The sequence below is a fragment of the Palaemon carinicauda genome, unplaced genomic scaffold, assembly GCF_036898095.1.
Source record: "Palaemon carinicauda isolate YSFRI2023 unplaced genomic scaffold, ASM3689809v2 scaffold260, whole genome shotgun sequence".
In the NCBI taxonomy this organism is placed as follows: Eukaryota; Metazoa; Arthropoda; class Malacostraca; order Decapoda; family Palaemonidae; genus Palaemon; species Palaemon carinicauda.
The window spans coordinates 163,855-180,000 of record NW_027170248.1 but is presented as its reverse complement, the minus strand read 5'-3'; the positions used below and the strand labels follow the sequence as shown (position 1 = coordinate 180,000).

Here is a 16,146-nt window from a genome sequence, read left to right as displayed (position 1 = left end):
CCCATCTTTAACTCATAAGGATGGTGAGGGTGCAACGACCAAAAGGAACAGAGTTTGAGCGGGACTCGAACCCTAGTCTGGGGATCTCCAAGCAAGGACGTTATTAACAGGCCACTACAACCTTGGAGATTTCTACTTCAGGAGCTATTGTGAATTAACTTTTTATACTTTAGATAATCTAAAAAAAAATTGATACAGGTGATGTTGGAAAAAAATTATAAAATAAAAAGAATAACTCAGTCCAGAGCAGTCTCTTTGAATTTTTTTTTTATCACAATGAAATAATTAAAACACATGAAAATTATGTTCTTGACCATAGCCATTTATACTTTAGACAATCTAAAAGATTTTCTTACTGATAGAGAGGATGTTGAAAACAAAATAAGGTTAGAGTAAAGAATAACTCAGGTCATAGTAATCTCTTGGGAAAAAAATGTGATATAATGAAATAATTTAAAACGCCCGAACAGTTCTACAAGATATGATGAAACTTGCCAGAAATATATCATACCCTCGTACAATTTCGTCAAAAAAAAAAAAAAAAAAAAGTCCATTAAATATCTCGTGTAAGATTAAAAAAAAAAAGAAAAAAAAAATTAAATATCTCGTGTAAGAATCATATATATTCTGTTCACCTCGTTTTTCGAGATATGCAAAAGAAGAAACTCCTTTTTTCCACTTAGTTAATCTTAATGAAAAATAAAAATCTAAAATAGCAATATGAAATGCAGAGCATTGCAGGCATTTATACAAACGCTCTTAAACTTTGCCGTAAAAAAGGGTCAAAATCCTGGAATAAATGTTGCCAGGAATATACCGTTTCAAAAACGGATATATTGACGCCAAGGAGTGATATTACAGTCACCAACCTGTAGAAGATAGAGAACAGTATATTTTTACGGAGAATTTCAAATCAAATTTATGTTTTTTTTTTTTTTTTTTTTTTTTTAAGTGTATAGTCCCTGCAAACATTCCGGGCTAAATAAGCCCCGCCCACTAATGACGTTACAGCCAATCACGTTGTCTCCTTTTAACAAGTGTATAGTCCCTGCAAACCTTCCGGGCTAAATAAGCCCCACCCACTGAGGACGTCATAGTTAATAACGTTGTCTCCATAACAGCGGTCACAATACATTCCCTTACAAAATTCAAACTATACTAGCTAGGTCATTTCTCCCGTAAGCTCTACAGCGACTAAAGTGAATTTGACAGGAAAATTATAATAAAAACTAAAGGGGCACTCAGTAGAGTGCAGACTTCCGCCGTACAACATAACCTCCTACAAACTTCGTTGGCAGAGGTAAAAACATACAAGACAACTAGTAACTTTAAATCTCAAGCGTTTGCCAGTAATATTTCCTACCGCAAATATTATTCACGTACTGACGACGTGATTTTACCATGCCAGTCCGAAGCCTGGATAAAAGAGGAGGGCTGTATGTGGGATTAACAGACCCACTTTGTAGGAAAAAAAAAAATATTGTAACAGAAGCCTCTATAGAAAACCTTCAGACAGACCTTACAGTTCCCGGTTCCTAACGGCTCACTCCGCAAAATACGTTTGCGGCCACTCTATCGCATTACAGATAAGTGCAAAGCTTCTAAGCTTAAACTTATCGTTGTAATGAAGCATAATTTACATGTACCATAACTAAATGAATAATGAAATTTTAATCTTTGCTTTTATTCCATTCTACCTTGATATCAGTTGGAATAACACCTTGCTATCACCAATTTTGGCAAACTATTGCGGTCAGTTATTATTATGATGATGATGATGAGTAGTAGTAGTAGTAGTAGTAGTAGTAGTTTATTATTATTATTATAATTATTAAAAGCTAGACTATAACCCTAGCTGGAAAAGCAAGATGCTACAAGCCCAAGGGCTTCGACAGGGAAAAACACCCCAGTGAGGAAAGGAAACAAAGAAACAAATAAACTACGAGAAGAATAAACAATCAAAGTGAATCATTTCAAGAACAGTAACAACATCAAATTAGATCCTTCACATATACACTTTTGAACTTGACCTTTGACCTTAACATGTATTAATTGGCGTGGGTTTTCATACACTCATATATGAACCAAGTTTGAAGTCTCAGTGACAACGATGTCCAAACTTATAGCTGATTACGTGAATATCACATTTTGCTCGACCATGACCTTGACCTTTGACCTTAACATGTATTAATAGGCGTGGATTTTCATACACTCAAATATGAACCAAGTTTTAAGTCTCTGTGACAACGATGTCCAAACTTATAGCTGATTACGTGAATTGGACATTTTGCTCGACCTTGACCTTGACCTCTGACCTTAACAGGTATTAATTGGCGTGAATTTTCATACACTCAAATATGAACCAAGTTTGAAGTCTCTGTGACAACGATGTCCAAACTTAAGGGGGGGGGGGGGGGGGGGGGGGGGGGGGGGGGGGGGGGGGGTGGGGGGGGGGGGGGGGGGGGTGGGGGGGGGGGGGGGGGGGGGGGGGGGGGGGGGGGGGGGGGGGGGGGTGGGGGGGGGGGGGGGGGGGGGGGGGGGGGGGGGGGGGGGGGGGGGGGGGGGGGGGGGGGGGGGGGGGGGGGGGGGGGGGGGGGGGGGGGGGGGGGGGGGGGGGGGTGGGGGGGGGGGGGGGGGGGGGGGGGGGGGGGGGGGGGTGGGGGGGGGGGGGGGGGGGGGGGGGGGGGGGGGGTGGGGGGGGGGGGGGGGGGGGGGGGGGGTGGGGGGGGGGGGGGTGGGGGGTGGGGGGGGGGGGGGGGGGGGGGGGGGGGGGTGGGGGGGGGGGGGGGGTGGGGGGGGGGGGGGGGGGGGGGGGGGGGGGGGGGGGGGTGGGGGGGGGGGTGGGGGGGGGGGGTGGGGGGGGGGGGGGGGGGGGGGGGGGGGGGGGGGGGGGGGGGGGGGGGGGGTGGGGGGGGGGGGGGGGGGGGGGGGGGGTGGGGGGGGGGGGTGGGGGGGGGGGGGGGGGTGGGGGGGGGGGGGGGGGGGGGGGGGGGGGGGGGGGGGGGGGGGGGTGGGGGGGGGGGGGGGGGGGGGGGGGGGGGGGGGGTGGGGGGGGGGGGGGGGGGGGGGGGGGGGGGGGGGGGGGGGGGGGGGGGGGGGGGGGGGGGGGGTGGGGGGGGGGGGGGGGGGGGGGGGGGGGGGGGGGGGGGGGGGGGGGGGGTGGGGGGGGGGGGGGGGGGGGGGGGGGGGGGGGGGGGGGGGGGGGGGGGGGGGGGGGGGGGGGGGGGGGGGGGGGGGGGGGGGGGGGGGGGGGGGGTGGGGGGGGGGGGGGGGGGGGGGGGGGGGGGGGGGGGGGGGGGGGGGGGAGGGGGGGGGGGGGGGGGGGGGGGGGGGGGTGGGGGGGGGGGGGGGGGGGGGGGGGGGGGGGGGGGGGGGGGGGGGGGGGGTGGGGGGGGGGGGGGGGGGGGGGGGGGGGGGGGGGGGGGGGGGGGGGGGGTGGGGGGGGGGGGGGGGGGGGGGGGGGGGGGGGGGGGGGGGGGGGGGGGGGGGGGGGGGGTGGGGGGGGGGGGGGGGTGGGGGGGGGGGAGGGGGGGGCTGATTACGTGAATTGGACATTTTGCTTGACCATGACCTTGACCTTTGACCTTAACATGTATTAATAGGCGTGGATTTTCTTACACTCAAATATGAACCAAGTTTGAAGTCTCTGTGACAACAATGTCCAAACTTAAGGCTGATTACGTGAATTGGACATTTTGCTTGACCATGACCTTGACCTTTGACCTTAACATGTATTAATTGGCGTGAATTTTCTTATACTCAAATATGAACCAAGTTTGAAGTCTCTGTGACAGCGATGTCCAAACTTATGGCTGATTACGTGAATTGGACACTTTGCTTGACCGTGACCTTGACCTTTGACCTTAACATGTATTAATAGGAGTGAATTTTCTTACACTCAAATATGAACCAAGTTTGAAGTCTCTGTGACAACGATGTCCAACTTATGGCTGATTACGTGAATTGGACATTTTGCTCGACCTTGACCTTGACCTTTGACCTTAACATGTATTAAATGGCGTGGATTTTCTTACACTCAAATATGAACCAAGTTTGAAGTCTCTGTGACAACGATGTACAAACTTATGGCTGATTACGTGAATTGGACATTTTGCTCAACCTTGACCTTGACCTCTGACCTTAACATATATTAATTGGTGTGGATTTTCATACACTCAAATATGAACCAAGTTTGAAGTCTCTGTGACAACGATGTCCAAACTTATGGCTGATTACGTGAATTGGACATTTTGCTCGACCTTGACCTTTGACCTTAACATGTATTAAATGGCGTGGATTTTCTTACACTCAAATATGAACCAAGTTTGAAGTCTCTGTGACAGCGATGTCCAAACTTATGGCTGATTACGTGAATTGGACACTTTGCTTGACCTTGACCTTGACCTTTGACCTTAACATGTATTAATAGGAGTGAATTTTCTTACACTCAAATATGAACCAAGTTTGAAGTCTCTGTGACAACGATGTCCAACTTATGGCTGATTACGTGAATTGGACATTTTGCTCGACCTTGACCTTGACCTTTGACCTTAACATGTATTAAATGGCGTGGATTTTCTTACACTCAAATATGAACCAAGTTTGAAGTCTCTGTGACAACGATGTACAAACTTATGGCTGATTACGTGAATTGGACATTTTGCTCAACCTTGACCTTGACCTCTGACCTTAACATATATTAATTGGTGTGGATTTTCATACACTCAAATATGAACCAAGTTTGAAGTCTCTGTGACAACGATGTCCAAACTTATGGCTGATTACGTGAATTGGACATTTTGCTCGACCTTGACCTTTGACCTTAACATGTATTAAATGGCGTGGATTTTCTTACACTCAAATATGAACCAAGTTTGAAGTCTCTGTGACAACAATGTCCAAACTATTGGCTGATTATGTGAATTGGACATTTTGCTTGACCATGACCTTGACCTTTGACCTTAACATGTATTAATTGGCGTGGATTTTCATACACTCAAATATGAACCAAGTTTGAAGTCTCTGTGACAACGATGTCCAAACTTATGACTGATTACGTGAATTGGACATTTTGCTCGACCTTGACCTTGACCTTTGACCTTAACATGTATTAATTGGCATGGATTTTCTTACACTCAAATATGAACCAAGTTTGAAGTCTCTGTGACAACGATGTCCAAACTTATGGCTGATTACGTGAATTGGACATTTTGCTCGACCGTGACCTTGACCTTTGACCTTAACATGTATTAATTGGCGTGAATTTTCTTACACTCAAATATGAACCAAGTTTGAAGTCTCTGTGACAACGATGTCCAAACTTACGGCTGATTACGTGAATTGGACATTTTGCTTGACCTTCACATTGACCTTTGACCTTAACATGTATTAATTGGCGTGGATTTTCATTCACTCAAATATGAACCAAGTTTGAAGTCTCTGTGACAACGATGTCCAAAACTTATGGCTGATTACGTGAATTGTACATTTTGCTCAACCTTGACCTTGACCTCTGACCTTAACATGTATTAATTGGCGTGGATTTTCATACACTCAAATATGAACCAAGTTTGAAGTCTCTGTGACAACGATGTCCAAACTTATGGCTGATTACGTGAATTGGACATTTTGCTCGACCTTGACCTTGACCTTTGACCTTAACATGTATTAAATGGCGTGGATTTTCTTACACTCAAATATGAACCAAGTTTGAAGTCTCTGTGACAACGATGTCCAAACTATTGGCTGATAATGTGAATTGGACATTTTGCTTGACCATGACCTTGACCTTTGACCTTAACATGTATTAATTGGCGTGGATTTTCATACACTCAAATATGAACCAAGTTTGAAGTCTCTGTGACAACGATGTTCAAACTTATGGCTGATTACGTGAATTGGACATTTTGCTCGACCTTGACCTTGACCTTTGACCTTAACATGTATTAATTGGCGTGGATTTTCTTACACTCAAATATGAACCAAGTTTGAAGTCTCTGTGACAACGATGTCCAAACTTATGGCTGATTACGTGAATTGGACATTTTGCTCGACCTTGACCTTGACCTTTGACCTTAACATGTATTAATTGGCGTGGATTTTCTTACACTCAAATATGAACCAAGTTTGAAGTCTCTGTGACAATGATGTCCAAACTTATAGCTGATTACGTGAATTGGACATTTTGCTCGACCGTGACCTTGACCTTTGACCTTAACATGTATTAATTGGCGTGGATTTTCATACACTCAAATATGAACCAAGTTTGAAGTCTCTGTGACAACGATGTCCAAACTTATGGCTGATTACGTGAATTGGACATTTTGCTCGACCTTGACCTTGACCTTTGACCTTAACATGTATTAATTGGCGTGGATTTTCATACACTCAAATATGAACCAAGTTTGAAGTCTCTGTGACAACGATGTCCAAACTTATGGCTGATTACGTGAATTGGACATTTTGCTCGACCTTGACCTTGACCTTTGACCTTAACATGTATTAATTGGCGTGGATTTTCTTACACTCAAATATGAACCAAGTTTGAAGTCTCTGTGACAATGATGTCCAAACTTATAGCTGATTACGTGAATTGGACATTTTGCTCGACCGTGACCTTGACCTTTGACCTTAACATGTATTAATTGGCGTGAATTTTCTTACACTCAAATATGAACCAAGTTTGAAGTCTCTGTGACAACGATGTCCAAACTTACGGCTGATTACGTGAATTGCACATTTTGCTTGACCGTGACCTTCAACTTTGACCTTGACCTCCCAAAATTTAATAATTTCCAGCTTTTTGCATAATAGTTCATCCCTTCAAGTTTCATTACTCTACGATTAACATTGTGGCCAGGAAGCTGTTCACAAACAAACACACAAACAGGGGGTTAAAACATAACCTCCTTCCAACTTAGAAGATGGAATAAAATTATTTTCATTGATATATCCTTTAATAAGAGAAGTAAAACACGGGTGTTTTATTTTTTTTTATAAATAAAAATCTATCGTCTACCATTGTCAGCAAAGTTAATGTGAATAAAATTTCGATGTATAAAAATAAGGCAAAATATTTCCTATAATCTTAATAGTTATCATTATTACTATTATTATTATTATTATTATTATTATTATTATTATTATTATTATTAGTAGTAGTAGTAGTAGTAGTAGTAGTAGTAGTAGTAGTAGTAGTAGTAGTAGTACAAAATAAAAATAACAAAATTAAATCGTTGCAAAAAAATTCAAAGCGTGGAAAAATACCCAATAAAACTGGAATATACATTGAAACAGGTTATTACTATAATACAGAGTTACTGGCAGAATTAATCATCCATAACATATCTCCTTAGCGATCATATTAACTGAATAGACTCTATCTTTCTCATAGAATGTGCAACGTAGTTATTTTAGTAATTAACGTAGTTATAGCTTTAATATATACATTTTCTATAATGTGAAATGAGAGAAAATGGGATTTTAAGCGTAGCTTAAACACTTATAATTCTGTGCGTGGTCTGTACGTGAGGAAATTGTTATTATTGTAGTGTATTACAGAGCAATGTAACCTAGGAAAAAACTACTTTTTCTTATAGAACAAATTCATAAAAAAAAAAAAAAATAATACGGTCGATGGCTAAATTATCTTAGAATACCATATATGAAAGCATACGAGATAGAAAATCCCAAATTTTCGAATTGTATTCAAGTTTCTAATATTAAATAATATATATTATGATATATATTACTAATGTGAATGAGTTTAATTGGACATTTTGAAATTCTATCATAGCTAGTTCCCCTGTTGGGACCCCTGGGCTTATAGCATCCTGCTTTTTAACTAGGGTTGTAGCTCAGCAAATAATAATAATAATAATAATAATAATAATAATAATAATAATAATAATAATAAATAAATAATAATTGATAACAATAATAATGATAATAATAATAATGATGATGATGATGATGATAATATAATAACAATAACAATAATAATAATAATAATAATAATAATAATAATAATAATAATAACAATAATAATAATGATAGTAATATTAATAAAAACAATAATAATAATAATAATAATAATAATAATAATAATAATAATAATAATAATAATAATAATGGAGGACAACAGAACGCGCGGAAAATCAACGAAAATAAACAATAATTTTCCTGACAAGAAAATCCAAACTATACCACTGTCTAGAGGTGATTTTGTTGGTTGAAGACACTTGATTTGTCTCACTCTTTATCCCTGGCTACTCCGAACCCCTTTGGTAAATCACATTATCTCTGGCCTCAGAGCATAGTTAGTTTCGTTACTGATAAAAAGCCAATTAAAGATATCACCCTCACTGAGAAGCGAAGCCTTAAGATATTATATATATATATATATATATATATATATATATATATATATATATATATATATATATATATATATATATACAGTATATTTATTTATTGAACCTCTTCAACCCAGAACTATTTGGTGTTATAACACGTATAAACATAATAACACACATATATAAAATATTTGTTACATTATATATATATATATATATATATATATATATATATATATATATATATATATATATATATATATACAAGCATTATAACAACCATATATAAAATACTGTGCAATATATATATATATATATATATATATATATATATATATATATATATATATATAAATACAAGCATTATAACAACCATATATAAAATACTGTGCAACAATATATATATATATATATATATATATATATATATATATATATATATATATATATATATATATATATATATATATACAGTATATAGACTACCAAATCATTTAGGTAACTTCAACTCTAATGTACACATTCCATTATAATTCAGGTATATGTACAGACTACTTAAAATTCAAATCAACCCATTTCCACCAAGACAAAATATCAAACCTGCATATAATGTAATATACAATATGAAGTGAAGTATCTATATTTTTTCATTACTTTTGAACTATCATGTCGTCTGCAGTCAAGTTGGAAACATTCGCTTAAATGGAACCAGGAGTGAAGCTCGCATTATTATTTAAAACAGAATATTATCCCGCCAAATGAGTCGTGCTCAACTCTTAGGGCCCGGCCAGACCAAGCGCGGCTAGCGGCAAGAGGTTAGCGGCAAGAGATTATGGCGGCAAATTGAAACCTTAGGCATCTTATGAAGGTGGCCAGATAGGAGGCGCGGAAAGCCTCGCGCCTCCTATCTGGCCACCTACATAAGATACCTAAGGTTTCAATTTGCCGCCATAACCTCTTGCCGCTAACCTCGCCCCTAGCCGCGCTTGGTCTGGCCGAGCCCTTACAGAGCTGGGCCGATTTAAATTCGTGAAGTACTCTGTATTTTACGGACCATGGATGAGCCATCTCCAAAATGCTAAAGCATCTCACAACTACAGCTAAAAATGTTATCTTATCCAAGTCCCGAGTGTCTTCTTCGGGTCTTGTTAGTACGTATGTCGTGTGCGTGTAATTCAATGCAATTCCAAAGCGTCCACTAAACGGTCAGTGTTTTGCTCGATATTTAGCACTTCACATTTTGATTGTGTCACACTGAAAGCTTCCTCCAAAATAAAGTATTGACATAACGAAATACTGACGACAAAGAATGTTGATATACATACTGTAATAGAATATTGACAACAAAAAATATTGATAAACATAACGAAATACTGACGACAAAAAATATTGATAAACAATGAAATGTTGACAATAAAAAATATTGATAAACTTACCAAAATACTGCTGACAAAAAATATTGATAAACATAACGAAATACCGACGATAAAAAATATTAATAAAAATAACGAAATATTTACGACAAAAAATATTGATAAAGAACGAAATATTGACGACCAAAAATATTGATAAACATAACAAAATATTTATGACAAAAAAAATTAATAAACAACGAAACATTGACGACAAAAATATTGATAAACGAAATACTGACGACAAACAAATATTGATAAACAACGAAATACTCATGACAATAATTATCGATAAACATAAAATATTGTCAACAAAAAAAATTGATAAACATAACGAAATACTAACGACAAAAAATATTGATAAACATAACAAAATATTGACAACAAAAATATTGATAAACATACAGAAATTCTGACAACAAAAAAATATTGATACACATAAGGAAATACTGACGGCAAAAAAATAGATAAAAACAAAATACTAGGGACAAAAACTATTGATAAACAACGAAATACCGACGACAAAAAATATTGATAAACAATGAAATACTGGAGACAAAAAATATGGATAAACAACGAAATACTGTTGACAAAAAATACTGATAAACAATGAAATACTGGAGACAAAAAATATGGATAAACAACGAAATACTGATGACAAAAAATATTAATAAACATAACGAAATACTGACGAAGACCTCGTCGGTTTAAATCTCAACAATGATATAATTAGCAGAATCAAATACTACGTCGACAAAAGACAACCGTCTCCTTAACAACTAAAAGCACCTATCTCTATTTCTTATTTACTGAACCAGTCATGAGCAACAAAAATTTTGAACGTAAGAGAAACAAATATGAATTTAGAATGTTTCACCGATCCAATCTGGTTCATCCTATATAATAAATGTTTTTATCATTTGCTGATGGGTCTGACGGTATATGCAACAGCTATAATGAACTTGGCAATTTATTTACTGAAAACAATCAGGACGAAACTCTGCTGATGAACAAACCTAGCGTTTCGATGAGCTGACGAGCAAACCTAACGTTTCGTCAAGTTGACGAGCAAATGTAACGTTTCGGCGAGCTGGCGAGCATACCTAACGTTTTGACAAGCTGACGAGCAAACCGAAAGTTTCGTCTAGCTGATGAGCAAACGTAATGTTTCGGCGAGCTGGCGAGCATACCTAACGTTTTGACAAGCTGACGAGCAAACCTAAAGTTTCGTCAAGCTGATGAGCAAACGTAATGTTTCGGCGAGCTGGTGAGCATACCTAACGTTTTGACAAGCTGACGAGCAAACCTAAAGTTTCGTCAAGCTGACGATCAAACCTAACGTTTCGACGAGCTGACGAGCATACCTAACGTATTGACAAGCTGACGAGCAAACCTAAAGTTTCGTCAAGCTGACGAACAAACCTAACGTTTCGACGAGCTGACGAGCATACCTAACGTATTGACAAGCTGACGAGCAAACCTAAAGTTTCGTCAAGCTGACAAGTAAACGTAACGTTTCGGCGAGCTGGCGAGCATACCTAACGTTTTGACAAGCTGACGAGCAAACCTAAAGTTTCGTCAAGCTGATGAGCAAACGTAATGTTTCGGCGAGCTGGTGAGCATACCTAACGTTTTGACAAGCTGACGAGCAAACCTAAAGTTTCGTCAAGCTGACGAACAAACCTAACGTTTCGACGAGCTGACGAGCATACCTAACGTATTGACAAGCTGACGAGCAAACCTAAAGTTTCGTCAAGCTGACGAACAAACCTAACGTTTCGACGAGCTGACGAGCATACCTAACGTATTTACAAGCTGACGAGCAAACCTAAAGTTTCGTCAAGCTGACGAACAAACCTAACGTTTCAACGAGCTGACGAGCATACCTAACGTATTGACAAGCTGACGAGCAAACCTAAAGTTTCGTCAAGCTGACAAGTAAACGTAACGTTTCGGCGAGCTGGCGAGCATACCTAACGTTTTGACAAGCTGACGAGCAAACCTAAAGTTTCGTCAAGCTGACGAGCAAACGTAACGTTTTGGCGAGCTGGCGAGCACACCTGACATTTAAACGAGCTGACGAACAAACCCAACGTTTTGTCGAGCCGACGAGGAAACCTAACCTTTCAGAGATTTTTGATTCAAGTGAAATATTATTTTGCAAATTCTTTAAGTTAGTTTATTATTTGAATATGACTACTTAGAACCATTGGCTAGGCCACTTGCTCGTACGTCAACTAACTGGTTTTACGAACTGTAATCACTCAACTAAATGGATTTGGGTTACATAACCTCGCCATTGTCATGATCAGGGAGTGAAAGCCTACTTGCTAGGGGTATCTTTTGCAATTTCCATGGGGTTAAGAAAGAATATTTCTTCTAGAGCAGGTGAGGTTAGGAAGGAGAAGAAAACCTACTGGACCATAACGCTTGGATGATGATAGGCTACTTTACATATTCAGTGATCATTTTCAATTCCTAATAACAGACTTTAAAACAAGTGTAGGCCTATTGCGTTTCTTTGTCTTTTTTATGCGATAATTTATAACGCCTAACAGCAAACTTTGAAACAAGTATTGTATACTGTTTAAGTTTATCTTTTTTATACTTTCTAAAAATATATGCTTCATAAAAATAATATTTTGAAAACAATATTAAATCATTTCAGTTCAGCATTTACTTTACCTTAATACTTCTTTGTGGACTAGGCCTACATGGGAGATATACACACGCCAGTACGACTGTAGTCGGTGAGGGTGCTGCACGGTCTGAACCTGTAATAAATATGGTTTACTGAATTATATATAAGAACAAATAAACATTAATGCACAGTATATTTCCTTCACTCATAAATTCATTTACATATGTACTTACGCACACACAATATATATATATATATATATATATATATATATATATATATATATATATATATATATATATATATATATATATATATATTGCACATTAAGATCCGTTTTTCATATTCATATATGCCATACATTATACTCGTAGTTTATGGACTCTCTCTATACCTCAGGATCAGAGACCCAAGGGGGAATCAACTCAAAGACAATAGCTTCTGATCGACCGGGGAATCAAACTCGGGCCCAAAAAACTGAGGTTCCATTGTCTTAACAACAGCTATTATCTTTGAGTTGATTCCCCCTTGGGTCTCTGATCCCGAGGTATGGAGAGAATCCAGATATTAGGAGGGGTATAATATATGGCTTATATATATATATATATATATATATATATATATATATATATATATATATACATATATATATATATATATATATATATATATATATATATATATGTGTGTGTGTGAGAAGATGGTGTGTGTGCGTACATATCTATCTGAATATTTAGTCATGTTTGACAGGTCGCGTATACTAGTTAAGAATAATAAGAGCTTCAATGCATACAAAATCTGTTACATAATATATTCTTGAAGGAATATAGGAATTATAATCATAAGAATGAACGGCATATGTAGCTTAGCTAGTCTAAAAGTGGCAAATATTAATTAGTAAATATTGATGATAGAGCTTTATAATAGTTTATATGCGTTATTTTTTCTATTAATGGTTTATATAGATATTCAGATGATATTTGCATTACAAAATCATATTTTCAGTTTGTGTTATGTATGAATAAGTAATCATAATCTGGAGAGAAGGAAAGTGAGATCAGCTGATCGGAAAAAACAACAAAATTGGTAGTAATTTGGTCCATCTGTATATGATCCTTAGGGAAGTGTCAACATGAAAACTTAGTACATTGTGGCATATGCATTACATATTCCCAATTCCAGTTCTTGCTAAGTACAAATAAGTACTCATAATCTGGAGAGAGGGAAGGTGAGATCAGCTGACAGGAAAGACAATAAAATTGGTACATAAGTACATGATCCTTGAAGTGTCTCCATGTAAAGTACATTGTGATAATTTCTCGTAAAATATCAGTGTTTTGAGCTAACAAGAAGCATTCCCTATATCCTATTGCATTAATGACAAGGTAATCAACTCTGAATATTATTATACTTACCGGAAATGAGGATAATAGGCAGAAACTTGAAAATATCAAGTAGACACTTTGCACTAATCATTTACACTGGGCCACTATCTGTCAAGTGTCAACAAATGTAGTTATGTAACCTGAATTCCCATTGGACATCGGAAAACTCCCTTGACCAATCACAGATCGCCAAACAAAATGTAGTTATGTAACCTGAATTCCCATTGGACGCCGGAAACTCCTTGGGCCAATCACAGATCGCCAAACAAAATGTTTCCTCTTACTATTCATTCATAAGAAAGTTGCACTTCGCCTTCGAGTTCAACTTCGAGACTCAAAAATGGAAAAAAAAAAAATTTTCTCTTGTTGATAGTTATTGTTTATCAGTGAATTGTGAGCAATTATATTATTGCTAAAGTACATGAAGATGATTTGAAATATTTGGACCTGGTAAATATAATTTAGGTTTTTATTATGTAAGGTTAAAAGTTTTGGCCACCCAAAATGGGTGGATAGCTTTTCTCTCCAGCCGTCCAGGCTGATATTTCTATCAAATTTTAACGTCGATCTGTAAATTGAGGATTCTCGATTAATTAATTTACCAAACTATATGGTATTGAGCTTTTAAAAGTATCCATCACAACAGAGTTATTGAATTCCATGTTTGCAGGCTACCAGTGTTCTAGTAGCCTACACTAATAGTAGTCTATGTTGTAGTATTGGTAATTTTGTATTGTAGTACATGGTACACTACAATGAAACCAATTATAGACCCCTTTCTACAAAATTACAGTTACTGGCAATGCATATAAGCAGAGTAAGGAGATCCGACTATATGTATACAATTGCACCGTTCACTAGTGTTGGTAAATATATGTTACTTGAATTTCTATCCAAATATATGAACCATATATTTTTCCTAATCGCTATCTTGTGTTTTATCCATTTCTGACCATGGATATTGTGGCAAACCAACTCTTCATGAGTTTGTGGTGGCCGATGTGGTAACATCCCTAACTGACGATCGCCAGACTGGGGTTTGAGTTCCGCTCAGGTTCGTTAGTTTCTTTAGTCGCTGCAACCTCACCATGCCTGTGAGCTAAGGAGGGGGATTTTGGGGGAGCCTATAGGTCTATCTGCTGAGTCATCAGCAGCCATTACCTGGCCCTCATTGGTCCTAGCTTGTGTGGAGAGGGGTCTTGGTCGCTGTTCATGTGTATACCTGTATGTGGTCAGTCTCTAGGGCAATGTCACTGTCCCTTGCTTCTACCATTCACGAGTGGCTTTTAAGCATTTAAACCCACCCCCATATAAGAATAATTATGCGAGACCCCAGTGGTAAGCAGGGATTTTTTATGGGGAAATCCCGTTGAGTGAATTGCAGCAATGGTAATGGTCAGTAATGCATAATAACGCAAGATAACCAGTTAGAAATATATCGCTCGTTCGCGACAACGTCGTCATAACTCAAAAATAGCTATTTTTCATGAGAGCCATTTTAATCAATTAAAACACTCTCATGTTATGTCGTTAGGACATTTAGCGCCTCTAGCGATCAATTTTTTAGCTACACTTATGAAACTTTTGCCAAAAAAAATCAGCATTTGAAGATGAATTTGTCTATATAGGTAACTCAAAAACAAATTTTTTTGAGTTATGACCTTGTCGTAAGCGAGCGATATATGGATTGTATAAGTGGGGTGTAATTAAAGCACCATAATTATCTATTGTTTACATCATGTCCCTCAAAAGGTTTTTACTCATCCGGGGCCCGCTTTGCTCGCAAATGAACGTCGTCACTGCTCTGGCAAGTGGCATCCATGTGGGTCACTATTAAACTATCCTAGGTAATTTCCTATAATTTATATTACATTCCTCAGATAGTTTTTACTCCGACATCGCTCGCTTTGCTTAAACATATTACAGTATAATCTCACTACTCCTCCATTTCGGCATGCTATACATGGATGAACTATGTACACCAATCATGTGGGGCATTATTTTCGGGAGAAGGTTTACATTCATATGGAGCAACAATAGATATATACTGTACAGTATACCTGGAGATACTAATATAATTCATTCCTGGACAGAGCTCTTTTAAGTCAATTTGCTCGTACTGTATCTTGATTCAATTTTTCCCATGTGCAATAACTGACAATTTAATCTGTTCCGGGCCCCCTAAGAACACCCAAATCATGGATAATAACATAGGGAAAAACATCTTTTTAATTGTTATACTGTATATACATATTCTACACACAAACACAATATAATAAATGATTACTGTGATACAAATAAATATGGTTTTATTATGAGTTCTTACCTTCAAGACAGACGATAGCGGTGAACGG

General features: G+C 38.9%; 1 long non-coding RNA gene across 1 annotated transcript in view; it reads left to right on the top strand.

Annotated features, from left to right (window-relative positions):
- Positions 1 to 14,110: 14,110 nt before the first annotated feature.
- Positions 14,111 to 16,146, top strand: part of LOC137636258 (uncharacterized) — a 62,626-nt gene continuing 60,590 nt past the window's right edge. The window contains exon 1 of the long non-coding RNA XR_011043009.1: positions 14,111 to 14,242. This is a non-coding gene — a long non-coding RNA (uncharacterized lncRNA). The remainder of the gene's footprint in view (positions 14,243 to 16,146) is intronic.